This window comes from Parasteatoda tepidariorum, chromosome 5 (genome assembly GCF_982258835.1).
Source record: "Parasteatoda tepidariorum strain Cologne lab strain chromosome 5, Ptep-v5.0, whole genome shotgun sequence".
Lineage (NCBI taxonomy): Eukaryota > Metazoa > Arthropoda > Arachnida > Araneae > Theridiidae > Parasteatoda > Parasteatoda tepidariorum.
In genome coordinates, this window is record NC_141759.1 from 28,131,229 (window position 1) to 28,147,169 (window position 15,941).

The 15,941-nt window shown below is 28.8% G+C and overlaps 1 long non-coding RNA gene and 1 other non-coding gene across 3 annotated transcripts; both read right to left on the reverse strand.

Annotated features, from left to right (window-relative positions):
• Window positions 1-795: 795 nt before the first annotated feature.
• Window positions 796-6,939, reverse strand: LOC147808719 (uncharacterized). 2 transcript variants are annotated; one of them, XR_015433657.1, is made up of 4 exons: window positions 6,826-6,856; window positions 3,714-3,763; window positions 3,181-3,289; window positions 796-1,051 (listed from the first exon to the last, which is right to left on the reverse strand). It is a non-coding gene; the product is annotated as an uncharacterized LOC147808719 (long non-coding RNA). The 2 variants fall into 2 exon arrangements; XR_015433658.1 differs by lacking the exon at window positions 3,714-3,763 and having other exon boundaries at window positions 6,826-6,939.
• Window positions 6,940-9,194: 2,255 nt separating this feature from the next.
• TRNAA-UGC (transfer RNA alanine (anticodon UGC)) lies at window positions 9,195-9,266 on the reverse strand. Its single transcript has one exon. It is a non-coding gene; the product is annotated as a tRNA-Ala (tRNA).
• Between the last annotated feature and the right edge of the window lie 6,675 nt (window positions 9,267-15,941).

The following is a 15,941-nucleotide window of genomic DNA, read 5'->3' on the forward strand; positions in this document are numbered from 1 at the left end:
ACATAATTAATTAAAGTGCATAAAACAGAGTGATTTAAATTTAAGTTAGATTAATTAAAATAACATGAATTTAAATAAATGATATAATTAAATTAATTTAGGAAACAAATTCCCAGATATACAATCTCTATTTGATTGTATTGAATTAGGGATGATATTCAAGTAAATGTTAAATAAAAATGATATAAGAGATTAAAAATAAATAAAATTAAAATATTAAATTTAAAATTAAACACCCATTCGATATAATAAGGCGCGAGAACTAAGCAACCAGTGAAGAAACCAAAACTACAAAGTGTAAACACAACGCGTTTTAAAATTGATCAAAGGCTGAAACTCTATATCAGGACGGAAAAGAGTAAAAACTGGTACCAAATAAATTTCATTTTTCGCTTTCTTTTCGGGAATAATTAAGTATCCATAACTACCAATTTTTTTAACGGACTCAATTTATATATTGAATGGCTTCTTCCTCGAGAATAAATTAATAGCAGAGGATTATTTATTGTTAAGGATAGAATTATTCCTCCCGAAAGTTGAAGGTCCCCGAGGCCTTCAGTACGTCAGAAGCAAGATACTGAACTTCAAGATATATCATTTAATGTATACGAGAACAGAATATAAATGATAATTAGAACAATTAATACCACAATTTTTGAAAGTTAAGTTATTCTCAAAACTAAACTAGGTAATTCTAACATCAACTGTTTCAACTTTTTAAGTAAAATAAAGTGTTTTATTAAAACTTCATAAACATGTTGATAAATTGCAGATAATGAAAAGAAAACAATTACCAATAACAAAAATGACTTTATTAATTTCTACAGATCATTTCATATAAGCAAAATAAACACCTTTAAACACTTTTTTAAAATGTTACGCACCCTGTGAATGAAGGAAAGAATAAAAAATTGATGAATTTATTAATGTCGACAATCTTTCACCCAACTGTCAGAGATAGAAAGCTTAAAATCTTAGGGTAAATTTCTGATAAACAATCTTTTCCCTTTCTACTTTGGAGCCAGACACTGGATTTATTCTAACAAAGCACCTGAAAAATATGTTAAAATTAGTAAAAAATAATTTTATGTACATCAATTTTCTTGGGCTTCAGAAACAACTATAATTATGATAACATTCAATCTAATAGCAAACTGACTTTTTCTATTGAAAATTTTGCAAGACAAACATTACTGATATCAATATTCCAAATACTGATTTTTAAGAAACAAATTTAGCCAAAATAGAAAACCTTGGCACAACATATCTCAAATCTCATATTGTAGAAAATGAAAAAAAAAAAAAAAAAAACTCCACGAAGTCAAAAATATTTTTAATACTATTTTAATAACAAGTTTTCATGGAGAATCCTTTTATTTAGAAACGCTCAACATACACATATGTAAAAAAATAAAAGCAAAAAGCTAAAAAAATGGCTATCAACAAAAGCAACTGAAAGGCAAATTAGAAATTACCATAAACATTTATACAAATTGACAAGTTTATTATTAGTTATTGACTGTTAATTATTAGAGAAACCAGTTAGTTGTTAATAAACTCAGCACAGAAAGGTTGACCAATCCAAATGCAACTTGATGCAAAAGTTAATGAACAAATTTATTTTATTACCTCGGAACTAGATTAAAAAAATGCGTAAATATGTGTTATCTGTAGCAAAAAGAATCTATTCTCAATCAGTATGAACACTCAATGAATAAAATTGATGCATAGCATATATTCAGCAGCTTTTTAAGCTCTTAAAACATAATACAACACAACTGTTTTAGTGACAGCCTCATTTTGTTTAAAATATTTTACTAACATAGGAATTGTAACTTTCAGTTATTTCTAACATTTTAAATATGATATTTTCACATGAGAAAATAAACAATTATAGAATATTGGAAAGTCACATACATTTGTTTAACAGACTTAATCTGCAAACATTTTTAAATTAATTTAATCTATTAAGAGTAGAGCATAATAAAAATAAAAAAAAGGTGAAGGCACATCCAAGCAGAATCTACTGTTAATTTGTATAACAAAATATTTAAAATTTCTCATAATTAAACTTATTTATCATTATATTTGATTTATTAGTGATTTGATTTCAGGAAGAAAAAAAAATCGTGAGTTAAATCAGAGCTTCTAATCTTTAATCAGGGGTCTGCCCAGACATTTTGTGAAAGGTCCGTTTTTGTAAAATTGTGAAAAAATTACTCGTAATTTGTGAATATAAAATAAACGTTAAGTCACATTCTTTCAACCAGGGTCCGCTTTTGTGAATTTGTGCAAATAGGGTCCGTTATTGCAAAAAAACTTTTTCAAGGAGTTTTTAAATTGTAAAGACATACAAGATTATGCTTAACACTGTAAAATTATAATAAATAAAAAAAATTAAATTTTAAAAAATAAACAGCAATTGCTACAACTAAATGAGAGGGGCAACATACAAATATTTCGTATTTATAGCTTTTACTGCTGAACACAGAATATTTATTTCGGACGAATAAAGGAAGAAGCGTCTGCCGAAGACAAAACTTAGTTTGTTTACATCTGTCTTTCTCCCCCCCCCCCTGGGAAGGTTTTATTCGATTAGCAAAACAATAATGAAGATAAACAAATTTGTGAAGGGTCAGATTAAAAGATAAATTAATTTGTGAAGGGTCCGTTTTTAAGTTAAAATATTTTGTGAAGGGCCCGTTGTTATGAAAAGATATTTTGTGAAGGGTCCGTTTTTATGAAAAGATATTCTGTGAAGGGTCCGTTAACGGACCCAAATTTCTTCTAAACAGACCCCAGTTAATTTAAGTTGTTTACATTATGATAAAAAGCACAAAATAACTGATGGATCATCCCATAACTGAATTGAGATTCATTTGTAATTAGGTAGAACTATTTGAATTAATAATTAAATTTTAATCATAAACAGCAATTCTGATAAGATATTGTTCCAATCATAGGTTTATTTAAAATATAATTGGTTTTAATGAATAATATATTGAAACACACATCAGGTAAATTTTTGTGCAACAATTGGAAGAATGGTATAAAAAGTCATGTTTATAGGTCTTGTGGCATTCTAACGATTTGCTAAAACTTTTTTTTTTTTTGCTCAAGACCTTTAGAGCTTAAAGGAGAGGGGGGAGAAGAAGAAAAATTCAAGAAAATTTTTAGTACCTCTAATATGTAATAAGACGCAAACCAAGTTGCTACAGCTACTGCATATTTAATTTTGGTGTTCACGGCTATGCCATCCATAGTTCCTCACACCTCAACATTGATGTCCCTAAAATTAAAATAATAATAATAATGAGTGATATGAGAATAGAAAAAAAACATTATCTTATAAATTAATTTATAATTTTCACAAAATTTTAAATTTAAACATTTCTGAAAACATTCAAATGCTAAGACAACAAAAATTAGATATAGATTATTTCAAACGTGTGGAGATACATCTCCCAGCAGTGAGAAATTTTATAAAATTCTAATTAATTTTCTCAATTATTAATAAAAATATCTTACAACATTTATTCTCATGAAATTCAATATGCAAGTTTAAATAGGGAGAGAAATATCCCAGATGAATTATTTTAATACTTTTAATCATTTTTCTCTTTTTAAACAATAGCTAAAATTAAACTAAAAATATATTGACATTTTTAGTCACTGGCAAATTGAAACTCTATGTTTGTGGATCACACAATTACCTAAGACATGGATGCTTTGGTAGCGATTGCAGATCAAGTGGTTTGAAGACCTGAAAGAAAATTAACTATTTAGATGTACCTACACTAAGTACATACTTAATAAGTTTGAAATACATTTAAACTTATTAATAGTAAAACAGCAAATTAATTTATTTGCAACTAATGAGTTACACTTAAACTTAACACGGAACTCATGTCTATGAGTTGACATGTGGAGATAGTACACTCTAGATGAGTAATTTACATAATTACATATATTGCAATGATACATTATAAATTTTGCTTTAAAATTATTATTCATCACATTTTCAATTTAGCCTACATTTCACTTTTGCAAACTGTAAAAATATATAGCACCTTGCCTCATTACATTAAAATAGCTTAAAGTGAATTTAAGTAATAAAAATGAACACACTAGATATGTTGTAACAGCAATTAATGGGATAAAAGCTAGAAAATAAAGACTAAATCATGAATATGAGAATTTTAAAAAGGAATTAATTGTGTAAAATTACTAAATACACTACTACACTTTACAAAAACAAATAAAAACTAGAATTTTTTTTTAATTTGACTCTTTTTTCAATATTTAGGTATGTTCAGGTTTAGTAGTAGGCTTGAAAAAAAACCCACAATAAATAAATAAAGACATTTTCTGTACATAATGGATGTACCACACTAACTATAACTGAAATAAAAGGCTGGGATAGCTTGGTCGATAGGGCCCAGGGCACATGTCCAAGAGTTCGTAGGTTCGATCCATGCCAGCCGAAGACTCCATGTGTAGTAAATGGTGACTGATGAACATTAAATCTGTCGAGTCTCTAAGTCCCTCATGATTTTATAACAAATCAATACTTCTGGGAGTACTGATCCAAGAGTTTTCTTGTCTTCTGGATTGGTTCAAAATTACAAGGCTACGGAGTTGAACATTTGTTGTCATAAACCCAAAAATTGGGTTGGCTGTTCAACAACGGATATGAAATAAAATATAACTGAAGTATAATTTGCTCCACTAAAGTGCAAAAAAAGCAATTTCAACATAAAAGAAAAAAAAACTATTTTTAAATTCAAAACCTACTATTTTTAATTATTATTTTGTTTAGAAGAGAACACTTTTACAATTTCCAGTATAATTTTGTCAATATTGTACAGTATTGTGCAAAATTAACACTCACCACCTACTTTAAGGCACTAAACACAACAAATGGCAATTCGTTAGCTAGTTGTCACACTGTCACTTTTTTCATAAAAAATATGCCTTTTACTATTATTTTAATAAATTGGAATCATCAAGAAGACTTTATAATATTCTGAACTTTATTTTACGGTTAATTCGCAAACTATCAACCAAGGTAGCATTAACCTCTTTTGCTGTTTCAATCAGATAAACATTTAATATTAATTATTACCAGTCAGTTTTTTTTTCTCGGTAAATTTATTAAAGCAATGAGTTTTTGAGTTGGTTCATACTATCAAAAGTAACCAGAATGTCATCAAGTTCATTTTAATATTTAGTATAGAACAGAACTAATCAAAACTTTTAATTTATCACAAGGTCAAATGTTAATTATATATATTAAGGTAAAAAAGACTTCTTAAAATAATTTAGGGAATAAGTCCATACAAGGATCTGTGCTGCCACTATCACCAATGTGCCAAATGAATTTCAAACTACCAAATTTAGGATAACAAAATAAGAATCAGAAAAAAAATATGACTTACAAATATACTACAAAAATACAATAATAAATTCTTAAATAATTGCAGTCAATAAATATTATGTGACTTAAGGATTTTTAAGGCGAAAAAATTTTGAAATGAAGTATCTGTTTACAGTCGATGGTAAAGCATTTGTGAGTTATTTAGCCAATATCTTTGAAAAACCGAATATATTAAATAAGAAACTTCAAGGAACCAATAAAACTCTTGTTGATGCAAAAACGAAGATATTTGGCTTCATTGCCCTTATTGAGTTATGTCAGAAATATATTAACAACAAAAACTTTGAACAGTTTCATTGGCTCCAAAAATGTGAAGTAAATGATACCGCTTTACTTGTTATTGTCTATCATCTGAAAATTCTATCGGCTGATTTAAGAGAATGATATTCTGATTTAAAACAAATTTATTTTCCAACATGGATGTTGCAGTCCATGTTAGTGGTTTGTCTGATATATCAAGAACTTGCAGAAATGGAAAATGATTAGTCAGTTAAAACTTTATTTAATATGAAATGAGTGATGTCATGGCTTCGTGAGGAAACAAAAAACAAATACCCAAATTCAATCAAATGTGCAAGAAAACTATTGTTACCGATTACATCTTCATATTTAGCTGAATGTGGATTTAGTGCTGTAAATGATTTCATTGGTAAAAAAAAAGAAATCCTCTGGATATAACACAATGGGGAGACTTGAGACTGAAGCTAACCAAATTGGAATCTAAGATAAAATCTATGTGCAGCAAGCATCAAGGGCAAGAATCTCACTAAATTAAAATATTAAATTATTATAGAAAAATCCTTATTAAAATTATTTCGAATTTGAATTTTTCATTATATGTTCTGAAAATTTACTTATTTTATTTCGCTAACAATTTCCTAAGTTTCTTAAATGAACAATTCGATTTTCTTATATTAAAAATTATGTATATGTTACATAGGGGGGGCATAAGAATTTTAGAAAGGCTTACGTGGGGCATGGTACAAAAAAGGTTGGGAAAAACTGTATTAGACTTTCACGAATAATATTTCTTATGCAATGAATAAACTTTAATAGTAATAATATATTTAATTAAGAATTGTGCTTTCATTCGAAAATCAAAGTTCGTTGCTAGTAGAATATTAAAGTGCAATGGCGTTAAATTAAGCACATTATGAAAATATTACAGCATTAGCGATTTACATTTTAAGTTTTTTAGTAATAATATAACGATCAAAACAAATAAGTTGCTGAATACAAAAAGTAACTATCGTTTTTCTTCAGAAAAAAATTACTTATCACTTGACACCTGCATAAGAACACATGTACTTAAAATTACATTTTTACGAGGGATTCAAACTTAAATACAATATATAATAACATGAAAAAATTGATGATGAAATACTTACTTTTTGTATCTTAGTCTTGCTCGATGGTGATCCCATGCATCCCAGCAAAGCTCACGCGATATGGAATAATATTTATATTTCCATTATCGCATGAGCTTTGAGCTTCTATGAACGTACGCTTCTCCATACCCTCCAACATATGAGGATTTTGAAAATAATTCTTTCTAGTGGTAGCGAACCAAAGTAGAAATTTTTAAAGCAAATGGATCTCTCATAAAACTTTTATCAGAACTTAAGAATCTAGCCATATGGCCTGCACTTTTATAAGTAATAGTGGACAAGTTACGCTAAAATAATTTTTTTTTAAATATTAAGACATTAATTTAGCTACCGTCAGAAAAGAAGATTTCTGAAACTACGGAAATTCCGTAGCAGTTGGAGGGTATGGCTTCTCTATGGCGAAAGACCTAGATGGCGCGAATAAATTTACTGTTGTTTTAACGTATTTGGTTAAAATGATCAATCGACGGTTTTACTCAATGTTAACTGTTTGAATGCCATATTTTTTACGTTTATTCTACTGTTTCGGAAACTATTTTTCTATAACTATTTTTCTCAGAAATTTCTAACAGTGTAGGTCGGCTTAGTTGGTAAGATAAAATTCTGGTTGCTTAACCATATTATGTGAAAGCAGTCAATAAACGATTTTTTTCACAGTTAACAGTTTGATTACCATATTATTTATGGTGATTTGACTGTTTTGTTTGAATATGGTGAAATAACAATGAAATAAATTGTTATTTAACCATCTTTTACGAGAAATTTCTAACAGTGTATATAACACGTTTTTGCCAAGACAGAAGTTTTAAATTTGGACCAAGAGTTCATTTTAAGATATATAGAAAAACCAAAAAAGTTTCCTTTCTATATTTTGTAATTAACGGGGTAATGTAATGTTGAGTGTAATTTGCCCTAAATTGACAGAGATGCTATTTGGCATGTTTTTGCGCAGTTCTGTGACAGTTTTACGCATGGCAGTTTCAAATTTGGACCATGTGTCTTTTTTACGATATAAATGGAAGAACTAAGAAAGTTTAACACATTTCGATATTTGGAATTTCGATTATTGGGGTAACTTGGTAGTAATTGGCCTATTTAGCAATTATAATAAATAACGCTTTTATACAGAAATAGAAATAGCAAATTCGAGCACTGCGTTCTTTATCAGATAAAAAGAAAAACAAAAAATTTACATTTCGATATTAGTATTGATCGGGGTAATTAACTTAAATGCTAGGTAACATATTTTTATTGAAAGAAGTAGTAAATTTAGACCATGAGTTTTTCATTGAAGTATTTGTAAATATTGGGGTGATCGGAAATGTACAGTATTGTATTGTACAGTATACAATTTTCCACATCATTTTAAGGAATGTTATTTAAATTGACAAAATACGAATTTTGAGTGAAATTTGTCGAATTTTTCCTGAGAAATCAAACTTTGAAAAATTCGTATTTTTATAATTCGACTTCTCAGGAATTATTCGACTGATTTTACTCAAATTTTGCATTTTCTCATTTAAAATTATCCAAAGATAATTCCGCACCAAAAATAATTTTTAATAATCATTTTTTATTATTTTTAATAATAGCAACAAAAAAAATTGATTTTTGAGGTATAGAAATTTTTACATTACTTTTACTAATTTTATAAGGCAAAATACAAAATTTGAACAAAATCGGTTGAATGGCTTCTGAGTCATCAAATTTTAATACAGTCGTATGTTTATAATTTAATTTCTCATCAGTCGTTGAAAAAAAAAGATATGTTTATTCAGTGAAAGTACGTTTTTGCGTTTGATTTCGTAACTTAAAATATCATCGGCACTAATTAATTAACATAATTAAGGACATCCGGTCGAACTATTAAGATTGAGTCCTAGTATGTGAAAATCCGATAATTAGATTAAAAGCTGTTCAGGATAGTTCTCTCTTTTTGCGAACTGTGCATTTGCAGATATATCATCAGTAACTAATATTTGTTAATTAAGATATAAATATTTGTAGTTTAAAATGGTCTTACTAAGATTAAACATTTTCAAAAACTTCAGCGTGCGAAAGATATTTATTTTTATATTTGTACTTTTATCAATCCAACATCAAGAAAAAGTGCTTGTTCTTTCGATTGTTTACAGTTTCTATCTTACCTCTAATAATATATTGTATAATTGTACAACTAATCTATTGAAATTATTTGTATGTAGTGATGGACAAATTTTTTTTAATTCTAATTTATTAAATGATTAGTTCATACACAACCTTTAGTATCACTTGAAAAAGCATTTTCTGAAACTAAAGAAATTCTGCAATAGCTATTAATTACTTTAATTTAAAACTAATTATTTTGCGTATTAAAAACTGAGACAAAATGGAGGTGTGGGGGATCGAACCCCAGGCCTTTCACATGCAAAGCGAACGCTCTACCACTGAGCTACACCCCCATTGCTATCCGCGTTTGATTCTGCATTCACAACAAATAATATACCTCAATGTATAATGAATAATTTATCATAAAAAATGTCACCTGCTGTTTGCAAATATGATTCTGATGGAAAATGTAGTAAGTTCCATTTCTCAGAATTTTCGCCAATAATATTAAATGACACTCTAATTTAATAACTTCTGAAAATTGAAACATTTCTATAACTGCAACTGGATCGTAATTTGGTTTCTAACTTAACGAATTTTATTTTATTTCAGGAAGGAATGCGTTTTATTATCCTTTTTGAAAAAAAATCAGTTTTTTTAAAACTATATTCAAGGATATTTTTGAATTGGAACTATTTCTCCTGATAAATTTTAATTACATTTTCTATTTTATAAGGCAAGACAAACGGTTTCCACCATCCAACGCCTCCTTTAACTGAAAGCCTCCACTAGGTTTCTTTATGGTAGTCCGATCTGACCACTATGAAGGTAAACCCGTTTACGAAAGAGCCATTTAATACAATATGTAGTAAAAATTGGAAAGTGGTAGCAAATATATCCAATTTTTTTTAAAAACTTAGGAATATAATTGGTTTTCATTATTTACTTGTCAACCACCAAAGATTCAATTCTCAAATATATCTGATAGCTTTCTCTCAATTACTTTTAAAATAGAATTTGGTTTCATGCGCACCACTGTTTCATGTTTTAAATAATCTGCACAGACTACTTATAAAAGACCGTGCTTAGGCTTTCTGTTGTAGGAGGTGATGCACCGTCACATGGTGACTAAATGTAATAAATGGGGATTAGAGAATTGCGTGCCAGTCACCATCTGATCACCACTTTTTCCGTCAAAAGGGCATCCCATTTGTATTTTATTATATTTTCTATTAAATAAATACGATACTATAATATTCTAAAAATTGCGTTTGTGCTTGTTCTTTAAAATTTTTCTTTCCTTCAGAAATGAATTTCACAATGTTTACCGTAATTTTGCAAAATGCTTCCGGAAAAGATTCATTACGTTATTTGCTATTACAGTTTCTTTAACCGTTTAAAATTTTCAATTTTTAAAAAAGTGGCTACTTATAAGAATTCTACATCTTGTCTAAGGCAAAATCTCCTATTTTTGCTTTATATTTCCCGTATGATTATAGTACCTAATTTAATGATGTTGAAATTGAATTGTTTAGATAAATCAGCATTTACAGCTCTGGGCATATCTAAAATAATCTGAATTTTAAATAATAAAATAAATTTCAACAGTTTATGTTCCCATCTTTCTATTGTAGAAGAACAACACTGTAAAAACTTAAAATATCAGTTCATTGTTAAATAATTCAATTTTATTGTTAAATAATTCAATAATATACAGATCTAAGGCTCCTATACTATCAGAACTGACCTATCAAGCAATATTGGAGCAAACAAGTTCGCAAGTTAACGTTATGTTAGTATTAGTTATGTTATAACAGAGATGCCAACTGCACCGGACACGCCAAAATAATTTAAAAAACGGTAAATAACTACAAAGTAAAGTTTGCAAATAGTTGACAATATTTGCTTGCTTTTAAAAATGTGAAGCATGTAATAAGTACTATAAAGTGGTGAATTATATAAGCCTACGCATTGTTTAGAAATAGTGGTGGATTAAAATCTACTAAATCGAACTTATTAAACCAAGAATTACAATTAATAAACTACCACTTGAAAATATTTATTCGCTGTGCTTATGTTAGCTCTTTGCTCCAACAATAAATGATAAGTCGGCCTGTCTAATTCAGGGGCTCTATACAGATCTAAAAACATTTCTAAGTTACGTATTAAGTCATAAGGCACTATGCGAGAGGTATAAAATGAAACAAACTTTTAGTCTAATGATTGGATTTTTACGTACTAAAACTCAATCGGAAATATATTTTCCTGGTGCATACGATATTTTTAGCGTATGCGTAGAAACCTTTTAGACAATCTTAAAAATTTTTGAACACAATTGTAGATCACATTTGTACAAAAAAAAAGTTCTACGTTAGAAATATTAGTTTATAATTATTTATTGTTTTTCTTAATTATTTATTTCAATAACGGTTAAAAAAAGTTTTGAACTATTAGATATATGAATACTTTTGAAAAATAAAAATTCAGAAATACAACTTTTTGGAACTTCTGTTACTCAGAATCCGCTCGGCCAATTTCCTTCAAATTTTGTTTTTTACAGTTACATTGCTAATCATAACGTAAAAATACATGTTCCTTGCAATTCAAAAAAACTTTTGATCGGTATTAAATAACGCTAAAATTTTTTTTGTATTTTGCATAAGTGAAAGCTGACAGAAGAAACACATCTTTAATCAAGAAAACATTTGGGCGCAAATATATAACCACTTATGTTAACTAATACATAATTCCCCATTTTGTATAATTTTCTTTGATTAGTTTTTCGGTAAAATGAACTTCAGCGCGTCCTCTTTCTCTTATCCATTAGCTAGCGAAGTTCTAAAAGTCTTAATAAGTATGTTATGACGTTTCAAATTGCTGGCAAATAAGTTTATTTTACATTATAGACTTGTTAAAAGGAGATGTGATGTTTTAAAGTGCGGGCTAAAATTCTTTGCTTTATATAAAACTATCCTTCAGTAAACTGAAATGTTAACTACGGGCATAGATATTTGCTTTATACTAATATATTTGCTAGGTTAGTTCTGATATTTCAAATTGAATATATATATATATATATATATGTAATAAGCGAGACAACAACCTCTATGTTATTCCGCCAGATGTCGCTTGTCTGAACGAAATGTATTGAACTTTCTCGATGTAAATGAAGAGAGTCAGTTGGAATAGTGAGTTGATAATGTTTTCTAAGTGAAACGGGTAACCTTAGTGTTTAAGAGTCTAGATAACTATATTATTAGTTAATTGAAGTTTGTTTCTGTGTGAAACTTGGAACCTGTGTGGTTCGATCCTGTGTAACTAAATGTTTCTGTGTGAAACTGAGAACCTGTGTGGTTCGATCTTTATTGTTTTAAGAGTCTGTGTGACTCATATTATTATTAAAGAATAAGCATAATCATTAAATGTCTTGATTGACTTTATTAATGGTAACCAAGGCATTTACATTTGGTGACAGAAGTGTGAGTTGTAATTGGATAAAGGAAAATCACGAACCTGTGAGTACTATGTTTTTTTTTACTATTATTGTGTGAATTATAGAGAAAAATAAAATAATGACTTTTCTGTTGAGAGCTCGAAAGGAGGACTTGATTAAATTAGCTGAGGAATTAACTGTTGATGTGCCCCCTACAGCAAAAATTATAGAAATAATTAAATTTATAACTTCATGTAAAGAATATAAAGAGGAGGTAATGAAAAACCTCTTAGAAACAATTGTTTCCGAAAGACTAGAAAAAGCCGCTAATGAAAAAGAAAGATTAGCGCAAGAAATTCAACTTGAGAAATTAAAATCGGATAATTTAAATAAGCAAAATGGAACTCATGTAACTACCACAGACACATTTAAATCTAGTGATCTATCTAAATTAATCAAAAGTTTCGATGCTAATGAAACTGATATAAGCACCTATTTGTTATTGTTTGAAAGACAAGCTACGAGAATAAACATTGATAAAAAAGAATTCGTTACTTATTTAATGGGACTTTTACCGCTTAGTATCGTCCAAATTATAGCTCAAGAGCCAGAAGAATTCACTTCGAACTATGATTACGTAAAAACTTTGTTATTGAAACGTTTTAAACTTTCCCCGGAACAATTTAGACAAAAATTTATTTACCACAAAAAAGAACAGAAAGTTTCTTGGCAAAATTTCGCTTATGAACTACAACATTATTTCGAAGAATGGATAACCGGCATCAAAATTACAGATTTTAAAAGTCTTAAAGAACTAATGATAGTGGATCAATTGAAACGAAAATTGCAGTCGGAATTTCGTGATCATTTTATAGATGATTTACATAAGATCATTGAACTGAAACCTTTCATAGAGCAATTAGAAACATATGAAACCGCAAGAATCCGAGTAAACAAAATTGATAATAAATTTAAAAACTACCTCCCACCAAAACAAAACAAAGATCTCTCAGCCTCCTCTCAAGCTCCAGCTTTCAATATCAATGCATCATGTTTTTACCCTACCAAAAATAAATTGTTGAATACGAAATGTTATTCTTGTAATAAGTACGGCCATATAAGTATAAATTGAGATAAAAATGTGGTTAAATGTAGACATTGTTATAAAACTGGCCATAAAAGCAATGAATGAGCAGAAAAGAAAGTACTTCATCACAGTGTTCAAAATACAAGAATTTTGAAACAAATATTCATTTTTAATAATGAAATTTCAGCAGTTTGTGACACTGGTTCAGAAATTAGTATGTGTAGCCCTTCACTCTTTCAAAATTTAGGGTATATTCCTCTTAAACCCCCCGCTATTGTTGTAACAGGTATCAGTTCAGAACAAATATTTGGATATTTTAATGCGGATGTAAGCATTGATAATTTTGTTTTAAATGCTAATATTTATGTAGTAGAAAACATGAAATTTGATTTTATTTTAGGAATGGATATTTTAAGTTGCTTAGACATTCATTTTTCTAACGGTCACTGTCAAAACGGTCTAACGGTCTAACTTTTTCTAACGGTCTAACTCACTGTTCAAAATTCGAGCATACCGAAAGTAGTAAATATAAATCGCATAATTCCTTGTGAAAGTAAAAACATTCATTTTATTTCCCACCAAAGTGGAAATCAAAACGCAAACATTTCTTTCACTGCTCCGTTCAAGGTTAGCAATAATACACAGTCCTATGTTAATTTATGATCAAAGAAAGTCTCACTTTTCTGATTCTGTTTTGACTTCGGAAAATTCGAATATTAATGAGGCTTCACCCAATAATGAAACTTTTTCTTTCTTAACTCAGATATTTAATGCTATTGACCTCAATGAAATAGATTTATCTCATATACTTAATAAATATATATGAGAGAATTTATTTATTTTGATTAATAATTATAAACCGTCTCAGATTAAATCCTCGGACATTAAAATGAATATTATTTTAAAGGATGAAATTCCCATTTCCCAACATGCTCGCCGTTTATCTAAAGAGCGGGAAATAGTTGAAAAACAAATAGACACCTGGTTAAAAGATGGTGTTATTCGTGAAAGTTGTTCAGAATTTTGTGCGCCTATAGTTCTTTGCAAAAAGAAAGATAATTCCACGCGAGTTTGCATTGATTATAGGAAATTAAATAAAAAAATTGTTCGAGATCGATTTCCCTTACCCCTTATGGAGGACATATTAGACCAATTAGGCGATGCGCAGATATTTTCTTCTATTGATTTAAATGCCATACCTGCCAACTCTCCCGCATTTTGCGGGAGATTTTATTTTCATATTTAAAGTGGTAGTAAATATATGCTATTTTTTTCTTTTATAAATTTAATTTTTAAATGATTTTGATCACAACTATTCTTACAAAAATTAAGTTTATATATTAATATGCGTTACTATCATGGTTGTAAACTTAATTTTTTTCAAATACAACGCATTTGTTTGCTTAAAATTGAAGTTTTAATTCCATTTTAATACCACTGGGAAAAATGATAATGGAAGGGATTAAAAGTTGGCAGGTCTGAAAAGCAGCCTTTCACCATTGTGAAATTGAAGAAAATAGTCGTAAATACACATCCTAATGGCCAATACGAATTTTTACGGGTACCATTTGGTTTGGCTAGCAGTCCCAGTGTTTTTCAGAGATATATTTTACATGTTTTTCGAGAATTAATTAAAGATAAAACTTTAGTTATTTATTTAGATGACATTTTCATTCCAGCAAAAAATGATGAGGAAGATTTTGAAAAATTAAAACGTGTTTTAAAAACAGCTGCTGATAACGGATTGGAATTAAATTTTAAGAAATGTCAATTTTTAAAACGTTCCATAGAATGTCTCGGTTACATAATTGAAAATGGCACGATTCGCCCTTCACCCTCTAAAACTTCAGCAGTTAAAAATTTCCCGGTACCTAAAACACATAAACAATTAATGACTTTCCTTGGATTAACAGGATATTTCCGTAAATTTATCCCAAATTATAGCAAAATAGCTAAACCTCTCAGTGATTTGCTCAGAAATAATACTGATTTTAGATTCGATAATGAACAAAAAGAAGCTTTTCAAAAGCTCAAGATAGCCTTAACGAATGGCCCAGTCCTTCATTTATATAGACAAAATTCTGAATTAGAGCTCCACACTGAGGCTAGTAGTTTTGGTTTCGGAGCAGTTCTTCTTAAAAAACCAGACAATGGTAAATTTTATCCTATCCATTATTTTAGTATAACTAGAGGGCTCCGCCCCCTGCTCGCTGACGCTCGCCAACCCCCGGAGAATTGCTTCGCAATTCTTGCTTGGTTTGCTTCGCAAAACCAAGAATGCTTTGATTTCATATATTTCAATATTAAACTGAATATTAACTGTTATCATCGAAAAGAATTAATTTTCTTAAATGCAGAATAAGCAGTGTGCCAATATCAATGTCACTTTTTTTCGTTGACTACAGTTCCTTCTATGTCCTATTTGTTCTCTAAATGAGCCAAAATTGTCAGAAATTAACATCAATGTGCAGATATAATCTTAATATGAAACTTGTTTAAAAAAAATGA